Consider the following 20,245-nt stretch of genomic DNA (forward strand, 5'->3'; position numbering starts at 1 on the left):
ATTTTTTGGGTTAAAGCATTCTTGATCACAGGGGGAGCATAAATTTGAACTCAATTCCATGTGAGGACAAGCTTATGGTTACAAGAAAAAAAAATTTCTATCAAAGCCCATGCTGAAATAGAAGAGTTTTGTGTTATCTCGCTTTGCAACGTATGGATTTTCTTTTCTAATTTTCCTTTTCACTAAGGACTTAGTCTTTCAAGAGTCTCAGTAACAATTCCCCTGTTTTTCAAGAGTCTCAATAACAATTCCTCTAGTTTACACAAGTCTGATACCTTATTTCATATCTTTGTGTGGCTGCTGAAACCCCAGACACTTGTTATGGAGGTTGAAAATGACAACACCTCTTCTTTCTCTTACTTTGTGGCCCCTGCAGATTTTCCTTACCTTATTGTGAGCTCTCTTGTGGTTTTAAAAGATAGTCTTTATATATATCATTTCTGAGTATTTTGTAGTTTTTAAGCTATTTAAAATTTTCTCATAAACAAAGATTTAAAGAAAATGCTTCTTTACCTTTCATGTACTCCTATTTCAAAAGACTTCCACATTATAAAATCAAAATGATATGGTACATAGAGAGACTAAACTATATTGCTCTGAATGATTACTTCTGCTTATGGAGAGCAGGCTAGACAGAAAAGTTTTCCACAAGAAATATTTCTGCAATGTTGACTACTTCTTTCCAGCTTTTGATCGGAGCAAGAAGTCACCCTTTGCACTAAAATCAGTTTAAAATTCACCTCCCATTTACAGAGGGACGAATTTGGTGATCACAGAAGGAAAAGCAGGGGAGCAAAAAGTTTGGACAGCCAGCACAGCATCGACTACTTTGGAGGACGCAGTCTTCTACAGAAATTAGTTCATAAAGGCTCAGAATGAAATGACTCTAATCAACTGCCTGCATAAGTTTAATAATAAATAATGGTCCTAGAGTAATAAGTGGCATCCCTATATAGATTTCATGGAACAGAACAATGTGGCACAGTCTGAAAAAAGAAGAATGAAGTCTGGATAAGAACAACTCCTTTGTCCCTCTCTTCAAGGATTGGCACTTCCTCCCCTTTTTTTTTAATTGGGGAAGAATATGTCCTTTAAAATGTCTAAATATATATTACAAATTGGTTATGGACTAAGAGGACAGTTTGAAACACACTCAACAAATTCTTTTGCTATCTTCTTAAAGTCCTGATTTCAAGAATCCACATTAGGTATTTTTCAAGAAGAAAAAATAGTCTTGATTCTTGTTCTTAGAGAAGGTAAATCAGGCAAGGAGCCATCCTTAGAAGATTTTGTCTAAGCAAAACTTGTTTTTCCCACAGTTCACAGAGTTGCACACATTGTACAGGAAAGTGGGGCCCTACTCTCTTGTGAACCCTTGAATACAACTGTTTGAGCACTAAGTTGGTCACGCTACCATCAGATCAATTCAATTGTGAGGCCTTACTTATAAACTTCATCACAGAAAAGGCATTCTGGGTGTTTATTTTTTATTGCGGTAAAGAATATGTAAGATGAAATTTACTATTTTAACCATTTTTAATGTTCACAGTTCAAGGGCATTAAGTATATTCACATGGTGCAACCATCATCACCGTTACCACGAGAACTTTTTCATCTTCCCAAACTGAAACTCCATATTGAGTAGTCAATAACTCTGCATACCTCCCTCCCTCTTCCTCCTGGAAACTACCATTTTACTTTCTGTCTCTGTGAATGTAACTACTCTAGGTACCTCATCTGAGTGGAATCATACAATATGTGCCCCTTTGTGACTGGCTCATTTCACTTAATATGTCTTCAAGTTTCATCCATGTTGTAGCATGTGCATAATCCCCCCCCCTTTTTTTTAAATTGCAGTAAAACACACATAGCTTAAACTGCGCTTTTTAATTTTTAATTGTACATGATAGTGTTGTTAACTATATGTACATTATTGCAGGATATGCCTCCAGAACTTTTTCATCTTACATGACTAAAACTCTACACTCATTAAACAACGACTATCCTTCCCACCCCCCTCACCCCCCCATCCCCTGGAAACCATCTTATTTTCTACTACCATGAGTTTGATTACTTTAGATACCTCATATACGTGGAATCATGCAGTACTTGTTTTTATGTGATTGGCTTATTTCACTTAACATAATGTCCTCAGTGTTTATCCATGTTGTAGCATGTGACAGAATTTCTTTCTTTTTTAAAGCCGGGTAATGTTAGCCAGTCTGTTTTGAGTATCAAAAACAGGTTGACCCATCTGAGGACAGGACTATGGCTGCAAGATTTTTTTTTTTTTTTTCTTACAGAGCCTGTCTAAAGGAGAAGATTTTTATTTTCTATTTTTATTTATTTCTTACCTATTGCTTTTTTTTTTCTGCACAAGTATGAACTTTTTCTGAAAATATAAATTGTTAAGTAATCATCAAATTTATCATGGACTCTTGTATGTGACAGACAGTATCCTAAGTGCTTTATACAGATTGCCTCAATTAACCCTGACAGTCGTCTCATGTGGCAGGCATTGCTATTATTTATGTTTTAGAAATGAGGTTATCAAGGTTCAAAGACATCAGGTAACTTCTGAGGCTACAGTCCCACTGCTAATAAGTGGGTGGCCAGGATCCCCACCATCTACTGTGCTCCTGAGATCACTATCTTAAATACCACACTCAACTACTTTCCATATTTTGGCCAATATGGTGTAGAAATTATTCAATATGCTACATATGGAGCACATCCTAATTTGCTAGTTCTACAGCTATTCTCCATCAGTAACACACCTAATTTTTACATCCTCATTTTCTTTGCTATATTGATAGCTGCCCCTCCCTACCACCACACTTTAATTGGATGCACACAGTTCTTCGTAAATCTTTCTCTAGCCCTTCATTTCTTTCATTGCCCCTCTTTTTTGCTTTGTCTTTCAGTGGTAGAAATTCAAAACCATTACAAACACAATGTCGTTTGAGCTATAAGAATTAAACCATTAAAAAAAAATACAACCTCTTGTAAGAAGTACCCTTGTGAGTTAGAAACAGCTGGTTTAACAAAGAAGCAGCTGTACTGAAAAAGGTTGTTTAAAGAAAGTATTTTTAGTGCTTTAGGATTTTAATCTTCTTTTTGGAACTTTATCATTAGTTGTACTCCAAACAATATGGTATGAAAATTTATATTTTGCAGCTTAGTCCCGACTAAAATGTCCTAGTGTCCTCCTTGTTGGAAAATGGCAACTGATAAAACTGATGGTTGCTACATTAGAGAGGATCTCTGTGTTGTATGACACCAAAGGCCAAGTTCCGAGGCTCATGCTCATGGCCTATAGAGGAACCGGTGAGTCCGAAACCCCCTCTGCACTATTTGGTAACACAGTCTGTCCAGGAGCATTGACTCTTCACACAAAAGATCAGATCAGTTGCTGGACTCTATTAATGACAAGGATAATGCAGGCAGTGAAATGCAGGTCCACTTTGCAATCATTTGTAGTTATTATTATTATAATCACCATTTGTTGTAATCCGTGATGTTATTCAATACTCCCAACAACCTTATGAGCTTAGAATGTCCACTGTATATATTAGCAAACTGAACCTCAGAGAAGTAAAGTATCTTGTATAAATTTACAAAACTTATCCATAGCAGAGTTGGCATGTAAAACCAACTTTCTTATTCCAAACGCTTTCTTAATTTCACAATCTATATAATTAAGCTATCAAGATGCTTCCCTTACTCTCAAACTGAGGCATAAGGAAAAGAAGATACTTTGTGGTGCCATAGACTTCTTGTTTCTCCCCAGTATTCATTTTCCCCTTATTCTTTGTTAATAAATTCCTAATTTTTAACGGGACATGTTGCTGTCATGCTGTAAGACCACATTTTACAGATTCCCTTGCTGTTAAGTGTGGCATCGTGATTCAGTTCCCAATGAGATGTGAGTAGAAGTTCTGAATGCACTTATGGAAACTCCCTTAAAAGACAATGGATGTACCTTTCCCTTCCTTAGTCATTGTGTTTTACTGCTTAGGATGTGGATAAAATAACTGGGGCTCCAGCATTCATATTTATCACTGTAGATGGGGTTTCGCTGTAGGGGTAACGGCAGTAGAGAGCTGAAAGGAACCTGAGTCTGATGACTTCATGGAGACACCATACCGACTCTAACTCCAGATCTCTTTACACAAAAAGAAAGAAATCACTAGCTCTTTAAGCCATTATTTATTTGGGTTATTTCCATTATTGCCATTAAATCTACTCTTAACTAATAAACTCTAATTTCTATAGAATTTTTCATTCCTGCAACTGGCAGACAATAAAGTAGGTAGCCATCTTGCAAACATGAAGATTAAAGCAACACACTAAGGATGACAGAAGAGACAGATGTAAAATACCTGGGACTTTGAGGGCATTATTGAAGTGCTAAGTTAACCATTTCTGGAGCTACCCTACTTCTGGAATTTATTATGTGAGAAGATAACCATTCCCGCTTTTTAATGTCAGTTAAGTTAGAGCACTCTGTCATTTGTAAATGAATGCATTCTTGATGCTACATTACTACACGTAGAGTAAAATGCAAACTTTTAACCCAAATCTATATGACCTCTGTAACCTGGCTTCTGCCTGCCTTTTCCACTGTCCAATGTTACTTGCTCCCTATACTCCATGAGGGCATTTATTTTGTCTGTCTTTTTCTATATCCCCAACACCTAGAACAGTGCCTGAGACATAGTAGTTGCTCAATAAATATCTGTTGAATGAGTAAATGAGTGGATGAATAGTATTTACCAGAAGTGATTATTTTGCTAGATGATTTCTTGGACAGACCTCAAACACTTCGCTTTTTCTTACCACATGAACCTTTAAGTTTGGAAGCATTGATCCTAAGTTTTTACAAAAATTATTAATGTCTTACTTCTGCATTCCCCAACACGCTCTCTTTTATCCTCTATTTGTTCAATTTCCCCTTCATGCTTAAATCCAGACAGTGCTCATGTCAATCCAGTAAACTTGGGGCTTTGATGTGTACTCGTAACTGATGGAGTTAGATGAGAGTTATTTTAAACGTTCTTCAGACCTACAGTAAAAGCATTATGTCATGGACCTAGAGAGTATTATGCTAAGTGAAATAAATCAGACAGAGAAAGACAAATACCATATGATTTCGCTTATATGTGGAATATAAACAAACAAACAAACAAACAGAAACAAACTCATAGACACAGAGACCAAACTGATAGCTGCCAGATGGGAGGTGAGTTGGGGGGCTGGGTGAAAAAAGTGAAGGGATTAAGAAATACCAATTGGCACTTACAAAACAGTCATGGGGATGTAAAGTACAGCACAGAGAATATAGTCAATAATATTGTGATAACTGTATGGTGTCAGGTGGGTACTAGACTTATAGGGGGAATCACTTCATGAGTTATATAAATGTCTAACCACTATCCTGTACACCTAAAAGTAATATAATATTACATGTCAACTGTAATTGAAAAAAAATTTTATATCCTCTATCATTGCAAATCGAAGAGAATGAAATTCAAAACCTCAGAGAATTTCTTCCTTTAAGCTGAAAATATGTTCCAATCTTGGTGAAACTAAAAGGAATCAATGCCTCCAGCTGTAAAAATATTGACTAAACCCTTTGCTCTTTGGTCCTTGTGGCCTGATAGTTCTGGGAATGAAAATATGCCTGCCCAGGCACTATTATATGGCTCAAGCACCTCATTTTTTCTTGGATGTGATTAAAAAGTTGCTTTTTCACGTGAGAAGCTCTGATAAAGAAATCAAACCTTAGACATGCTTCTACAAGCCATAGTCATTGCTCCCCAGGCTGCATTTCATCATTATCTAGGAACTAAGAAACATCAATGTAATAATACCATTCTGGAGGCTTTTAGGTGGCCTGACTCCCCAGCCTTGCCCACAGAGATTGTGGATAAACTGACTTGAAATCAATATAGAAGTAATGGTGCCAGGTGGGTGCAAGGCATTTTCATTTTAGTGCCAGTTTCCTTCTTTTGCAGAACACTGCTTTGCACATAATATGTATCGAGAGGTTTCCTACACCCTTTTCAGTTATTATCTCTCATCTAATTATCGAAAGCAAAACAAAACAAAAAAACTTCAAGAAAGGTACTTTTGTCCTCTATTTCATAGGAGTAGATGGTTACTAATAATGATTGTTCAGACTTTTCTTTGTTTGCCCCTCCAGATCTGCTCTCCACTCTCCTCCATCCATGCTTCAGGAGACTGACTTTATGGACTGTTTCAGTGGGCCCCCGTGCCATCTGACTTTCAGCTGGCTTCTGCCACAGGGAGACACTGTCAGAACGGAGGGTGGGAAGAAAGAGAGGTTTGGAGTATTTATTCTTCCGACACTTTCTTGGCAGGTCTCATGGAGTTCTTGTAAATGATCCCCGCCCATTGCTCTAGGGATAGTAGCAATTTCCCTAGGTTGCTAATTCCAGGGATTTTTATATTCCTTGTTGATTTTCCTTAACCCTCCTACAACTTTGTATACAATCTCTTTCTGAAACTCTCTTCAATCACTTTAATCATCTCTCTCCTGCTAGGATAGGACTGATTGATTAGCCCCAGGTCTGGATGGTAAGTGTTTAGTAGCAGAGCTAAACTGATATTCAGCCTGTCTGATTCCAAACCTGTAAGTTTATTTATGAGGTGTGACTTTCTTCCTCCTTCTTTCTTTCTTCTTCCTCTACCAGGGGAGGCGATGACACATTTTATCCAATTATGAGAAGGGTTTGATGTCACTCTTTCTCAGACAATATATTGCTTTTCTTAGACATGAGCCCAGCAATGATTATGTTATTCTCATAAAAATGCATTGCTCTCATAGCACCTGTATTAGTCAGGGTTCTTCAGAAAAACAGAACCAACAGGAGATAATAGATGATAGATGATAGATAGATAGATAGATAGATAGATTTATAATAAAAATTGGTGCACATGGTTATGGAAGCCTAGAAGTTCCACAACCTGCCATCTGCAAGCTAAAGAACCAGGAAAGCTGAAGGTGTTTTTCAGTCCAAGTTTGAAGGCCTGAGAATTGGGAGCTCGTGGTATAAGTCCCAGGCTGAGTCCAAAAGCCCAAGAATCAGTAGCACTGACATCTGAGGGCAGGAGAAGATGGACATCTCAGCTCAAGCAAAGAGAGAAAATTTGCCCTTCCTCCACCGTTTTGTTCTATTCAGGCCCTCAATGGATTGGGTGATGCCCACTCATGTTGGGGAGGGTGATCTTCTTTACTTGGTCTACTGATTCAAATGTTAATCTCTTCTGCAGACACCGTCCCAAATACACCCCAAAAAATATTTAGCAGCCATCTGGGCATTCCTTAGCCCAGTCAAGTTGACACATAAAATTAATCACCCAACTGTTCACAGCATCCAAATGGTCCCACCCCTTACATACATTTGCTAAAACTGTGATCATCTGTAGAGTTTACACCATGTGTAGGATACAAAAGACTTGGCATTCAAGGGTCTGCATTTTAGCTCTAGACCTGTAATTTTCCACCGTCAAATCAGACTCTGTAGCTCAGGTCTTTTGTCCACCCAATGGGTATAATGTATAAGTCCTGCTTAATTTATAGTGATGTTATAGGGTGAAAATGTTGTCAAGAATGAGACTAGGAGGAAAATGACTCCTCTAATATACAGTTAATTCGAGCTGCAGAATTAAATTGCTGAGTTCAAAAACTGTTTTTGTTTAGTAAAACAACGTTTGGTTCTAGAACAAAAATCTTCACGGGCCTGGTCAGGTTGTGCAGAGAGTGAGGCAGAGAGAATTAAATCGCTCCGCACAATAAAGAAAGGGAATTTTAAGTTTCCTCAAAAGCCTGCGTGTGTAAAGGATCATATGGGGAGATAAGCATAGGTAGAGGGAGAAGCAGCTAAGCAGCACGGCAGCCAGCCAAGGCTGCCTTGGAGTAGTAGCCCACGGTCTTTAGTGATAGAGACAGTGAGAAAACCCCAGGTGTTTCATATGTCTTCCAACCATTGTGTTTTGTTTTGTTTTTTAACGTAAATCTCCTGATGCCCCCAAAACTTCAGGAAAAGTCTTACGGTACTTTGGGAATAGAAAAAATGTGGGTGGTAACCTGTAGGACAGCCTAATGCAGAAAAGAGCTTGCCTGCGTGGAATATAGGGATGCAGATGCCTGGAAAGCAGGTGTTGGAACCTTATGGGATGTCGCCTCACCTAATATGAGGAATAGAAAAGGAGAGAGAGAGTCTATAACTCCCAACTGCTTGTTAATAAGCGATTAGGGAAATTAGATGACAGACTGTTTTTCTCTACATGGATTTCCATGTCCTAGTACCTGTTTGTATTTCTGAATTTTGTTTTCCGTGTGCTTATAAGTCAATAAAAATAAGCAAATATCATTTTGAATGTCCTTAGCAAAAGGCAGCATTCAGATTATGTGTATTTATTTTTGTTAGTGGAATTTTCAAACTGCATTTGACAGGCTTACAAAGTTCTGCCCTTTTGAGCATATGCCCTGTTAGAATCCATTTCTGGGTTTTAAATCACAGCATTGATTTATTGGAAGGAAGGGAGAAGGGAGGGAGGGAGGGAAGAAAGTAGGGAGGAAAGAAGCAAGGAAAGAAGGGAGGGAGGAAGGGAGAGATGGAGGAAGGAAGGTAGGAAGAAAGGGAGGAAAGAAGGGATCCTATTGTTCTACCATCAAGAACAAGAGATGTCTGAATGATACTATATGGAATACCGCTGACCTGACTATTTCCAGAAGCACATGTTTGGAACACAAAAGAAACTGGAAGCTCATTAGCAGAAGGAAGCAATTAAGTCTTTATTTAAAATTTTGAAAATGTAAATTGTTTAACACTCATTACTTACTGGACTTAATATTATTATGGAATCACTTATGAGACTCGATAACAGGCACCCATCCATTTCCTATTCTTATTTCCATTTTTCAGTTAAACACTTTGCCTGTAAGCTCTATAAATAACAGAGACTGTACAATTTAGATACCAGAAATGGATGCTTAATGTTCCATTAAATTAGAAAGTGAAACAGTATGATTTTGGCTGTGCCATGCTAGCCAGAAATAAGCAGAATCCAGGGAGATTACAGACCCATTTTACTAGGTGCTGAAAGATTTGTCCATAGGTCTAAGAGGAAATACTCATTTATAGTCATCTAGAAATGTATTGAATGATAAATTAAAATTGTGTGACTGCATGTGACTTTCATATAACTGTAGCAGTAAGCCTGCACTAGAATGGTTTTGCAGTTGTGGGTTCTAGATAGTAACAGAAAATTCATGCTGAGACTATTAGGGAGAAATATGGTAGAAATCAAGAAAGCATGCATGCATTTGGGGTTTTGTAATCTTTTATATGTGGGTTTGACTTTTGTCTCCAACATTTACTGAATACCTTTGAGCTGAATGCCTTTAGCAGGTCCCTTAAATTCTCTGAGTTTCAGATTCACCTGTCAGATGGACATAACAATGCCAACTTCACGGACTGATTTTTAGGAGTATGTAGATATAAAGCACTGAGCACACAATCTTAACACTTAACACATCATGCTCGATCATTACCAGAATTTCTTGATTTTAAGAACTTTTTAAGCTTTAATATTGCATGACTAATTTTCAACCAGCTAGAATGTAAAGAAATATTACCCTGTCAAAAACTGCTTTGTTCTGTGTTTCTTGTCTCTCCCACTATGGTCATATTTACCCATTTACCTCAGTCTTTGAACTCAGGCCTCATTCTCTGGAATCAGTTCTTGCCCGGGCAGGAAGCACTAAACAGGTAACTCAAAATGAAGTAAACAGCAAGTTACCTTCTGGCTTCGATCCCCTATCCTTGTTACTTGGACCCTGGTGTAACTATCCACTCGATCCTGAGCTTCTGACACCTTTCTACCCAGAGGCACTTCTTCATTTCCTGAACCTTTTATTTCTAAGCCTCCTCCCTTTTTCTTTCTGTGTCTCCCTCCCCTTCAAACAGATGGTAGACTTTGTAAACAACGCATCTGGTGACGGATAAAACTAATCAGGAAGCAGAAAGAAAAAGATATCTTCCAGGATTTGGTTTCTAAAAGCCCAAATTCATCCAGATGATCCTGAAAGAACATTTCAATTAGAAAGCAGTAAATATTACCCTTATTTCACCATATTAGAGAGAGAGAAAGTGTGGTTGGGGGAGGGAACGTCCCAAGAAAGAAGCCAGAGCTGAAAGGGCCATAGCAATTAAAATGAGAAGCTGGAAGAAGCCACCACAAGAGCCATTGCTTGAGTACCAAGGCAGAAGTCAGAGCTGATTCATTAGCAGCAGATGGTCACACTTTACTCAGAGAAGCCCCATTCTTCATACTCAGCCAGAGAGCAATGCTTGTTTCCTTCCCAAAGACGTCTTCATCCATGAGATGTTCCCTTCAACACCTTGGCATGTGACTTCCTGGTAGAGGTGACAGTAGTTCCTGCTTAGGCTTTGATCACTACTATGTGAGTTTGAACAAAATCCATTGTATTAGCTTCCTATGGCTGCTATTGCAAATTACCACACACTCATTGGCTTGAAACAGTACAAATGTATTATCTACCAGTTCTGGAGGTCAGAAGTTTTAAAATCAAGGTGTCGGCAGGGCTGCATTCCGTCTGGAGACTGTAGGGGAGAATCTGTTTCCTTGCCTTTTCCGCCTTCTGGATGCCACCCACATTCCTTGACTCACGGAACCACATCACTTTGACCTCTGTTTCTGTCATCATCTCTTCATCTCTGACCTTCTTGCCTCCCTCTTATAAGTACTCTTGTCATTGCACTGTCCTACCTGGGTAATGGAGGATATCTTTACATCTCAAGATCTTGAACTTAATCACATCAGCAAAGTTCCTTTTTACCGTGTAAGATAACATATTCACAGGTTCCAGGGATTAAGACATGACATTTTTGGGAGGCATTATTCAACCTACCACATCATATTCCAAGATCATGGGATATCAGAACCTTGTTTCTATTATCTATTGCTTTCCAATTACATCTTCACATTTCTTGAGGTTCTTGGCGTTTGGCTGAGACATTAGCTCTTATTTTTATTGTACCACCATCCTAGGTAATTAACCTACCAGGTGGATATCCAACACCAGGGACTTTCCTTTCATTGGCACCCTCAACCCCAGAGATATATGTGTCTACTCCATTTTAATCAGCCATATTGTTGGTCACACCACAGGCCTTGTTCTCATCCCTCAAAACTGCTCTAAATCAATTCATTCTTAGTAACTGAATTTTGGACTACAATCGCCTATGCATCCAATTCTTTTATACCCTTTTCCCGTGATTCTCTGTTCTTTTATATCAGAGAACTCCACATATTGTTATCCTTCCTTTTTACCCACTTCTTTAGGCCACATTTGGCTTCACTTACTTTGCTCTGCCAGAGCCTCATGATTATTCTACTTAACACCTCTCTCACCAGCATCTTCAGCTACATAGTACCTTGTGCTACAGCACCCAGTTAGCAGAACACTCAGCCATTGGAGATCAGTTTTACAATATATCTTATCCATTTCACTCAGGCTGCTGCGTGCTACTCACAGACTCCACTCAATATTTCTTTCGTTTTTCTTAGTCTTCTCCTTCCCCTGACCCCATCAAAAATCATTTTAAGTTTTCACACTTTCCTCAAACCTCACATCCAACCTAACACTCTTCACTCTCAAAAGATGGCAGTGTGGCTTCCCTGAAAATTTTCAAACATAACTCACCCTGCAACAAGACCTCATTTTTTGCCAACAACACCTTCCTGCCTCTAGATTCAGAGGATGAGGTTCCTCTCCACCTGGTGTGGGACAAGCCCTCTTTAGTGTGATCTTGATACCAGCCTCGTCTAGCTGTGCTGGTATAGTTCTCTATTAATTATCTCCTCTTTTTCCTGTATTTTCAACACTATCATCTTTCTGTCTCCTTTTTCTCACTCTGTAAACATTGAAGTCCCACAAAAAAATGGGATGAAGATGACTTCTAGTTTAAACATGTTGATTTTGCTATGTCTGTGGAACATCTGGCTTGAGATGGGCAGCATGCTATAATCATTAAAAAAAAAAAAAAAAAAAAACTTTTCTGAGTTCCACTCTAGGCACCACTTCTAATATACTTACCTTGTAACACGTATTCTATGATTTTATTCATGCTCTCATTTTTCCTTCAAACTACTACAATCCTGTGGCTGAAAATATCTTAAAGGAGAAGATACTTCAGGCCTTATCTTAGAGGACTTCTTTGTTGTCTTTCACCTTACAGACAACTCTTTGCTTTTGGGATACTCTTTTCCTAAACTTGCTGTTATATCAGCCTCTCCAGGTCTTATCCTGATTATACTTTCTCAGTCTCCTTAATAGTCATTCCTTCCTTTGACTGCCCCACTAACGTTTGTACTCCAAGCGTACCTCCAGCCCTTCCTTGACTTTGAATCTTACTAAACAAACTCCTGTTAGCCTTCTGTCGTTAGATGTCCCACTGACACACGAAACTCAACATGTCCAAATTTGAACTCTTCATTTTCACTTCCAGGTTTGCTCTCCCTTATCACTTATCCTGTGTCCTTTATCTCTTTTACAGACACAGCCATTCTCCTGGTTATCCAAGACAGAAACTTTAGGGATATCTTGATCTCATTGATCAACTTTATTCTTCCTCCCTACTTGTAATTAATCACAAACTCTCATTTCATGGTGTGTGTGTGTATGTGTGTGTGTCTGTGTGTGTGTGTGTGTGTGTGTGTGTGTGTGTGTGTGGATATATATGTTCAAGTCCATTTTTGGCACTTCATCCCTACCACCATTGATTTGTCAAGATGGAAATCGCTTTCCCAGCCTCCTAACGGTTACATTTTGCGGAGGCTTTGACCTGTTCCAATCCCTTTACCACCCCATGAAGACAATCATCTATATAAAATACAAATCTGTCCTTGTCATTACAGGTTTCAAAGGTTTTCCTTGTCGAGGCAACCTTTTAAAACCTACCCATCACTTCATAAATTTGAGCTTCTTGATATGACATCTAGAGGTTCTTCATGACATGTCTGTGCAGTTTATCACCTATCTCAGCAACTTTTTCCCTGCCATGCCTTGCCTTTCAATATATCAAATTGCTTGTTTTTTTTCCCAAAACACTCTTTTGTTTCTTCCTGTCTTTCCTCATTCTATTCCTTCTAATTAGAATTCTCTTGATGTTCTAGCTAACTCCTAAAATTACAATGATATTAATCACCAACTTTTTCTTTTTAATTACTACTATATGCTAGGCCTGCACTGTCAATTTTACATGGATTATATCTAATTTGCTATTATTAGACTCATGTCACAGATGTGTACACTGGAGCTCACAGAGGTGAAGGAAGATGTCAAGCTCTGTATCTGGCAGAGTGAGGTTTCAAACCCAAGTTTGACTGATGCCACAGTCCATGTAGTTAAACCCTACACCGAGGTGCCTTTCCTCATTTTTGTGCAGCTCAACATCTTGTTCAGAGCTCATGCTCAATGAACAGGGCTCTGAATAGCAGATGGATAGAATATGGCATTTATGATGACAGGGAAGTGCTACATTGCCCTTATAGGCCGGTCTGGAGAGAAGAGTTAGACTCAGTCCCATGTGATGGCTTCCACACATTCTCTCTGTGCAGCTTTCACTTTTATGTCACGGTCACCAAGGCATCTTGAAACTAGAAAGTACCAAGTTTTCTTGTAAAGAATCAGTGCTACACTGTGGATGAGTGGGCATTCCATGGCCATTGTATGTCTATGTTTCAAATGTATTAGTAAAAGGATGTGGGTGAAAAAAGAGATTCTGTACAAAGTAAACTTCACAAGGTGACGTGATCCTAAATTCCTAACTGGGCAGGTCAAGGTGGGTAGTCACACCCCAAGGACATAACTTTATTAGTAAAAGGTTTATCTTTGTCTTAAGCAAGCCCTGTCCATTGTTCTTGTACATCTAGGTTAACACACCTTTGAAAGAAGCTGTAACATCTTTAAGAAAGCACAAAATCTTGTTAACTGTCCTGTAATCTAATCGCCACTTGCTTTTTTCCCACCTTCATGAAATCTTCCTTAATTTAAATTTCCCCCTTAATTTAAAATGCATAAAAGAAGCTACAAAACTGTTATTCTCGGGAGCATTTGAGATCTTGCTCCCCAGCATATGTGGTCAGTTCGGCTGAAATAAACTCATAAAAATTCTCTACAAGTTTGGATATTTCTAACATAGATAAGGACTATTTAGATTGATAATAACTATCATAATAACATTTGGGAAACATATTTAATTTTTTTTCTTGTTTAATTTGTACTGTTTTTGGTTTTGACTTTGATTTTGTCTTTTGGAAGAATACATTGATATATTCCAAGAGACCTAATACTTCATACTACTTCTCCTTCATATATTTCTATAAACATTTCATGGATATTAGAATAGAATTATTTATCTATTTGAGGGGGTACAAAGTTGACATACAACTAGATAGGTCTATTAGATCAAGCTTATATTTTGTTTTACCCAAATCGTTTGTACCAACATTGTCCAATAGAAATACAGCAAATCACATATGTAATTTTAAAATTTCTACTAGCCACATCAAAAAAGTAAACAGGTGGAATGGATTTTCACAATGCATTTTACTTTACCCAATATGTCTGAAAATTATTATTTCAATATTCAATCAATATAAAAATTAATGATTAGATATTTTATGCTCTTTTTTTGTATTGTTCTTGAAAATCACGTTTGTGTTTTCCACTTACAGCACATCTCAGTTTTAATTAACCATGTATCAAGTACTCAGTAACCACATGTGGGTAGTGGCTACTGCATTGGACAGCACACTCTATACCCCTATACTTATTTTGTTTTCTAATCAATTTGTCCATTTCTGAGAGAAGCCAGTAAAATCTCCCATTGTGTGGATTTTTGTCAATTTTTATAACAACATTTTTCTAATAATTTTTCCTTCATACATTTTGAAATCATGTTGTGAAATGAATAAAGGTTTATGTTGTATCTTCTCGGTGGATTTTATCTTTGTCTATTTCAATTATTTTGGGACTTGAATTTTATGTTTGGCATTATTATTGCCACTCTTAGTTTTTATGACTTTCACATGCTTATTATATCTTTCTTCCTTTATACATTCTACCTTTCTCTGCTATTTCTTAGGGACATTTCTTATAAAAAGAATAGGATGGGATTTTTTAAATGTAATCTAAGTTTTTCAAACTTTTAATAGTACATGCGTACTACTGGGATTACTAAAATAATTAGAGTTATATTCGCCATTTTTATTGTAATTTTTATTTGCTTATCACTGTGTTTCTTGTTTATCTTTTATTAGATTGATTGCATTATGTTTGTTCTGTTTTTCTACCTACTGATTTGGATGTTTCTAAATCACCCTCTCCCCTTTTCTAATAGTTACCCTTACATTTCTAGCACAAAATATATAAAAACCTATTTATCTACCCATGTCTGCAATTAGCGAGATTCTCTATGCACTTACCATGCTACCGTTTCTTCCTTATTTTACCCTCTATCTACCTTACCCTCACACCCAGCCATCCTTACTCTTCTCACTTATCACACTAAGATCAGCTAGTAGTTTATTCCCTGGTGCTTGTTTGTTTGTTTTTGCATCATGTAGTAATTCTTGTTTAGGATTAGCTATGCATTTTACTGGTTTCTTTGCTCGCTATTATTTCTTGCCTCCTTTGTTCTTGCATTCATTTTTTATTTTGCTGCAATCTATTCTTAAACAATTCTTTAGCAAAGTTCTGTGGTTGGTCAGCTTTGCAAATGCATATTTTTACTTTGCCCTCACATTTGAATCTAATGGAGCGGGGTGTAAAACTCTAAATTTAAGCTCCTTTTCTCTCTAAACTCTGAAGCTGCTTTCCCACTGTGTTCTAGCGTCTAGATCTGTAAGGACTCTAATATGTATCTGGTTCTCTTTCTTTTGTAAATAAGCTACTTTTCTTCCTTCTGAAATCTTTGAAGATATTCTCTTTATGTTTGAGTATTTGAAATTTTATCAGGATGTATATCTATTTATCATCTATCTAACTATCATCTATCTATCACCTATCTATCCATCTATCTACCTACTCTATCATCTATCTACATATGTACCATCTATCTATTTACACCATTCATCCCATTTTGGCACTTGTTCAGACCTTTCAATTTGTGACTTTCCTCAGCTTGAAAAAAATAATCATCCTTTTAAAATTATTCTTCCTATCTTCACTTTCTAATGCCAATAACCGGTTTCAGAACTTCTTTAGATAGCTACTGGACCTCTGGAATAATTTTCCACATCTCTTAATTTTCTCCATAATTTTTCTATTATTTCATCTCTCTGCATTGTGTACTAGATTAACTTTATTTTCCAAATCAAAAATTTTGTCTTCAACTATAACTCTAGATCTTTTACATTTTAGGGAATTATGTTTTTAATTTCTAAGAATGCTATTTTGATCTTTAATAGCTTATTTTGCGTTGCAATACAGTTTTATATTAAGACTACAACATATTTTCAAATTTCTCTAAGAAATAAAATTACTCTTAAGTTCTTTTCTATTTGCTAAATTATATCTAGTTATTCTGATATCAGTTTTGTTAATTGATCAAAGAAGCCCTTCCCTGTAATCTGTCTTCTCACTTTTAGTTATCTGATGATTCTTCTCATCTACACACATGAATTAATTTAGCACCTAGTTAATTAGGAAGAAACAGTGTAGATTTTCTCAGTGTTTGAACAAGTCTGTTTTCCCAAGTGTTGTGTCTTCCCTTATGGAAAGGTTTTGTATAAACTGGCAGAAAGTTTGATTCCCCTCGAAGGAGAACAAATGAAGAGCAGAAAGTCAAATTTTGGACCTTCAATTCTCTGAGTAAGGACTTTGCTCTCTAGTATGGAGAATTCTGGAGTATTTCTCTCTTGGATAGGGCTGCTGTCCCTTCGCATAATTCCTCTCTTTCTACTTAGGGCTTAGGAGTTACTTCAAGCGCTTCCATGCTTCTTTCTCAGCTCATAACATTCACAGGGAAAGTTCTCTCTAGGCATGAAGTTCACTCACTTTATTACAGAGTTCATACAGCTTGCCCAAGTATGGGGTTAGTGGCTAGGGCAAAAGCTGCCCCAGAAAGATTCCAATTTACTTTTTGTTTGAAAAATGCAGTTACTCAAGCAACTAAGCTTCCAGGACTCTTTTCTGGTTTTTGCATTATTCACTCTTGGAGTTGTGGTTTGTTATTTACAGAGCCTTTTTCACTTCTGGTACCCTCATCTTATCATCTTAACAACCTAGCAATGTGGGTAGAAGAAGAATTATTGTTCCTATTTTACCAATAAGAACTGAAGTTTGGAGAGCTAAGTAATGCACCCAACGCTGATGTATAGAAAAGAACCAGTTTTTTAATTTCATAACTGGGACTTTTTTTTTTTGCAACCAAAACTAGAGAATGTAGAGAGAGCAATATCTTACGTAAAATACAATTCAATATAAACAGTTTTAACACTCTGAATTAGCCAAGAGGAAAAAATTGAATCAGAGTGATCTCTTTGCAGATTTTCTTTAGAACACAGAGCCTGGTTTGGAACAAGGTTGGAATACTAAGGAGGATGAAAGAAAGAAAAATGGGCTTCTAAATTGGGATCCCTCAGATTTCCAGAAATATGAATGATGACAATTTGCAAAGAACATAAAATTGCAAGCAGTGTGTGTGGTTGCAATTTTAACTTCCAAGCATTTGTCAATTTTAAAACACAGCAATTTCAATGACATTCAAAGGACTGTCAGTGCTCATGAATAAACTGATAAACAGCTTTGATCTGGCTACAGGTTTTCAGGATAATACAAATGTGTCCAATTATACCGTTGGATGAATTAGGGGAACTTTGTGTAGGTTTCTGAAGTGTTTGGCCTTTGCCAAGCTAGATGGACCATTGAGGGAAAAAGAACCAAGTAATTCAAATCATATTCCACTAGCAGATGGTAAGGATGACTCATAAATGTATCTTTGGTTTCTTCCTTCTTCAGAATCAGGGTTATAGTTGAACATCCCCGTGATGTTTATAACCTTCCTCCAAGGTTCCGGAGGAGGCAGACTTGTGACCACTGTGCCAGTTTGAAAAACACATAGAGCTATAGCCCTGGTAATAGGAATTATGTTCGTTCCTGGTGGCAGAGCCAAGCGTAAAATCAAGGTGAGAAGATGGCTGTACGACAGTATATTCCATCTCAGCTCCTTTCAAGGGAATTCCTGAGCTTATACAAGTGTGGGCATAGGTCTGGTCTGTAAAATTTGTCATCTACCTCCTGTTTTGCTGGCTATACCTTGTTTTTATCTTCCCCCTTTTCTCTCACCTCTGAATTTTCCTTCCTTTGACTCTTCACCTTCAATCCTGTTATAAACGGCTGTCGTTGAATACCTACCTTGCAATGTTACCCAGGCTTCACCTTGCGCTCCCCACCCTACTGACCACAGGGTGTGAAGCTGGCCTTTTGACCTCATGCACTGCCACTCACAATGAAAAGCACTCCAGTACCTCTCTCCACTCTGCATCAACCCTGAACACTAACCTGTCCAGCCACCTCTCTGGAAGTCTATTTCTGTCTGCCATTACATGTATAACTCATGTTGCTATAACAAAATAGGGACTGGATGGCTTAAACAATAGATGTTTATTTCACATCTCTGGGAAGTTCAGGATCAAGGTGCTGGCTGTTTCAGTTACTGGTGATGTCCCTCTTCCTGGCTTACTTCTTTCTATGTCCTCACATGGCAAAGAGAGAGAGGAGCTCTGGTCTCTCATCCTCTTGTTACAATGTTTCTAATATCATCCTGGGGGGCCCTACCCTCATAAAGTCATCTGAACCTAATTACTTCCCTAAGATCTGACCTCCAAATACAGTCACATTGGGAATTAGGGCTTCAACTATGAATTTTGGGGAACACAAACATTCCGTCCATAACATGCGCTGAGCGTCCTGAGTCCTGCTATAATCTCGCAAAGACTTTCTATCTCCTACCGTAGCCAGGTACAGAATCAACCACCTCAATTTTGAAGTGGACCAATCCAACATGAGCTATGTAATATCAAAACAACTCTGCAATGGTAGAGACCAGGATGGCCTTTTGTTGGTCTAGTTCCAGTCCTTAATGGAGAGAGGTTATTGGCAGAATATTTTCTACCATGTGATACAGAAGAAAGCTGGAATAGGAATCAAGAGACTGTGGTCAGTCGTCCTTCTAGCCAGCTATGTTACCCTAACTGTCTGTACCGCTAAACACACAATTGTGCTGGAAATATTCCTCTATAACTGTCTCCCACCATGGACTCTGTGTTCCCCAGGTACAAGGGCCACATTTTAGCTCCTTGTATCCGTAACACCAAGCAAGCAGCAACAAATTTTGTTTAAGTGAACAGATAGATTGAGGAATAAAATGAACTGAAATGTACTCCTCCAGGTTTCATTTTGCTTCCTTTCTTTCTTTCATTTCATTTATTCTTAGCAGTTATTCAGTGCTATATGTCAGGCACTGTGGTAGCAGCTGAGTATGTATGGATTAATTTTTGTCCATGAGGATCTAAGCTTTTAAAAAACATGTGTGGAATGGAAAAACAAAACAAACAAACAAACAAACAGAAAAAACCTCTAAGTTCCTCCGATTCTAAAATTTTAAGAACCACATTTAAAATTCTGGCCCCCTGGGAAAATCTTCTGGATAGACTCTACGATTAAAGAAAAAGAAAAACAAAAAACAACAACCCTAAAGCTAGACTTGAGTGGCAGGAAGCTGAAGCAGGTTAAATAAAGGAAAGTTAGTTAGCAATTACAGCAAAGATAATTAGAATACTTTTTAAATTTTGGGTTACATGTAATATAAAATTTGCCATTTTAACCATTTTTAAGTGTAAAACTCAGTGGCATTAATTACACTCACAATACTGTGCAACCATTACCACTTATCTATTTCCAAAGTTTTTTCATTACCCTAAGCAGAAACTCTGTAACAAGTAGTAACTCCCATCTCCCCTTCCCCCCAGCCCCTGGTGATTGCGAATCTGCTTTCTGTTTCTATGAATTTGCCTCTTCTGGATACCTCATATAAGTGGAATCATACAATGTTTGTTCATTGGAGGCTTGACTTATTTCACTTAGCATATTTTCAAGGTTTTTCCATGTGTCAGAACTTCATTC

This window comes from Rhinolophus sinicus, chromosome 15 (assembly GCF_057876585.1).
Source record: "Rhinolophus sinicus isolate RSI-liver-muscle chromosome 15, RSI-T2T, whole genome shotgun sequence".
NCBI classification, from domain to species: Eukaryota; Metazoa; Chordata; class Mammalia; order Chiroptera; family Rhinolophidae; genus Rhinolophus; species Rhinolophus sinicus.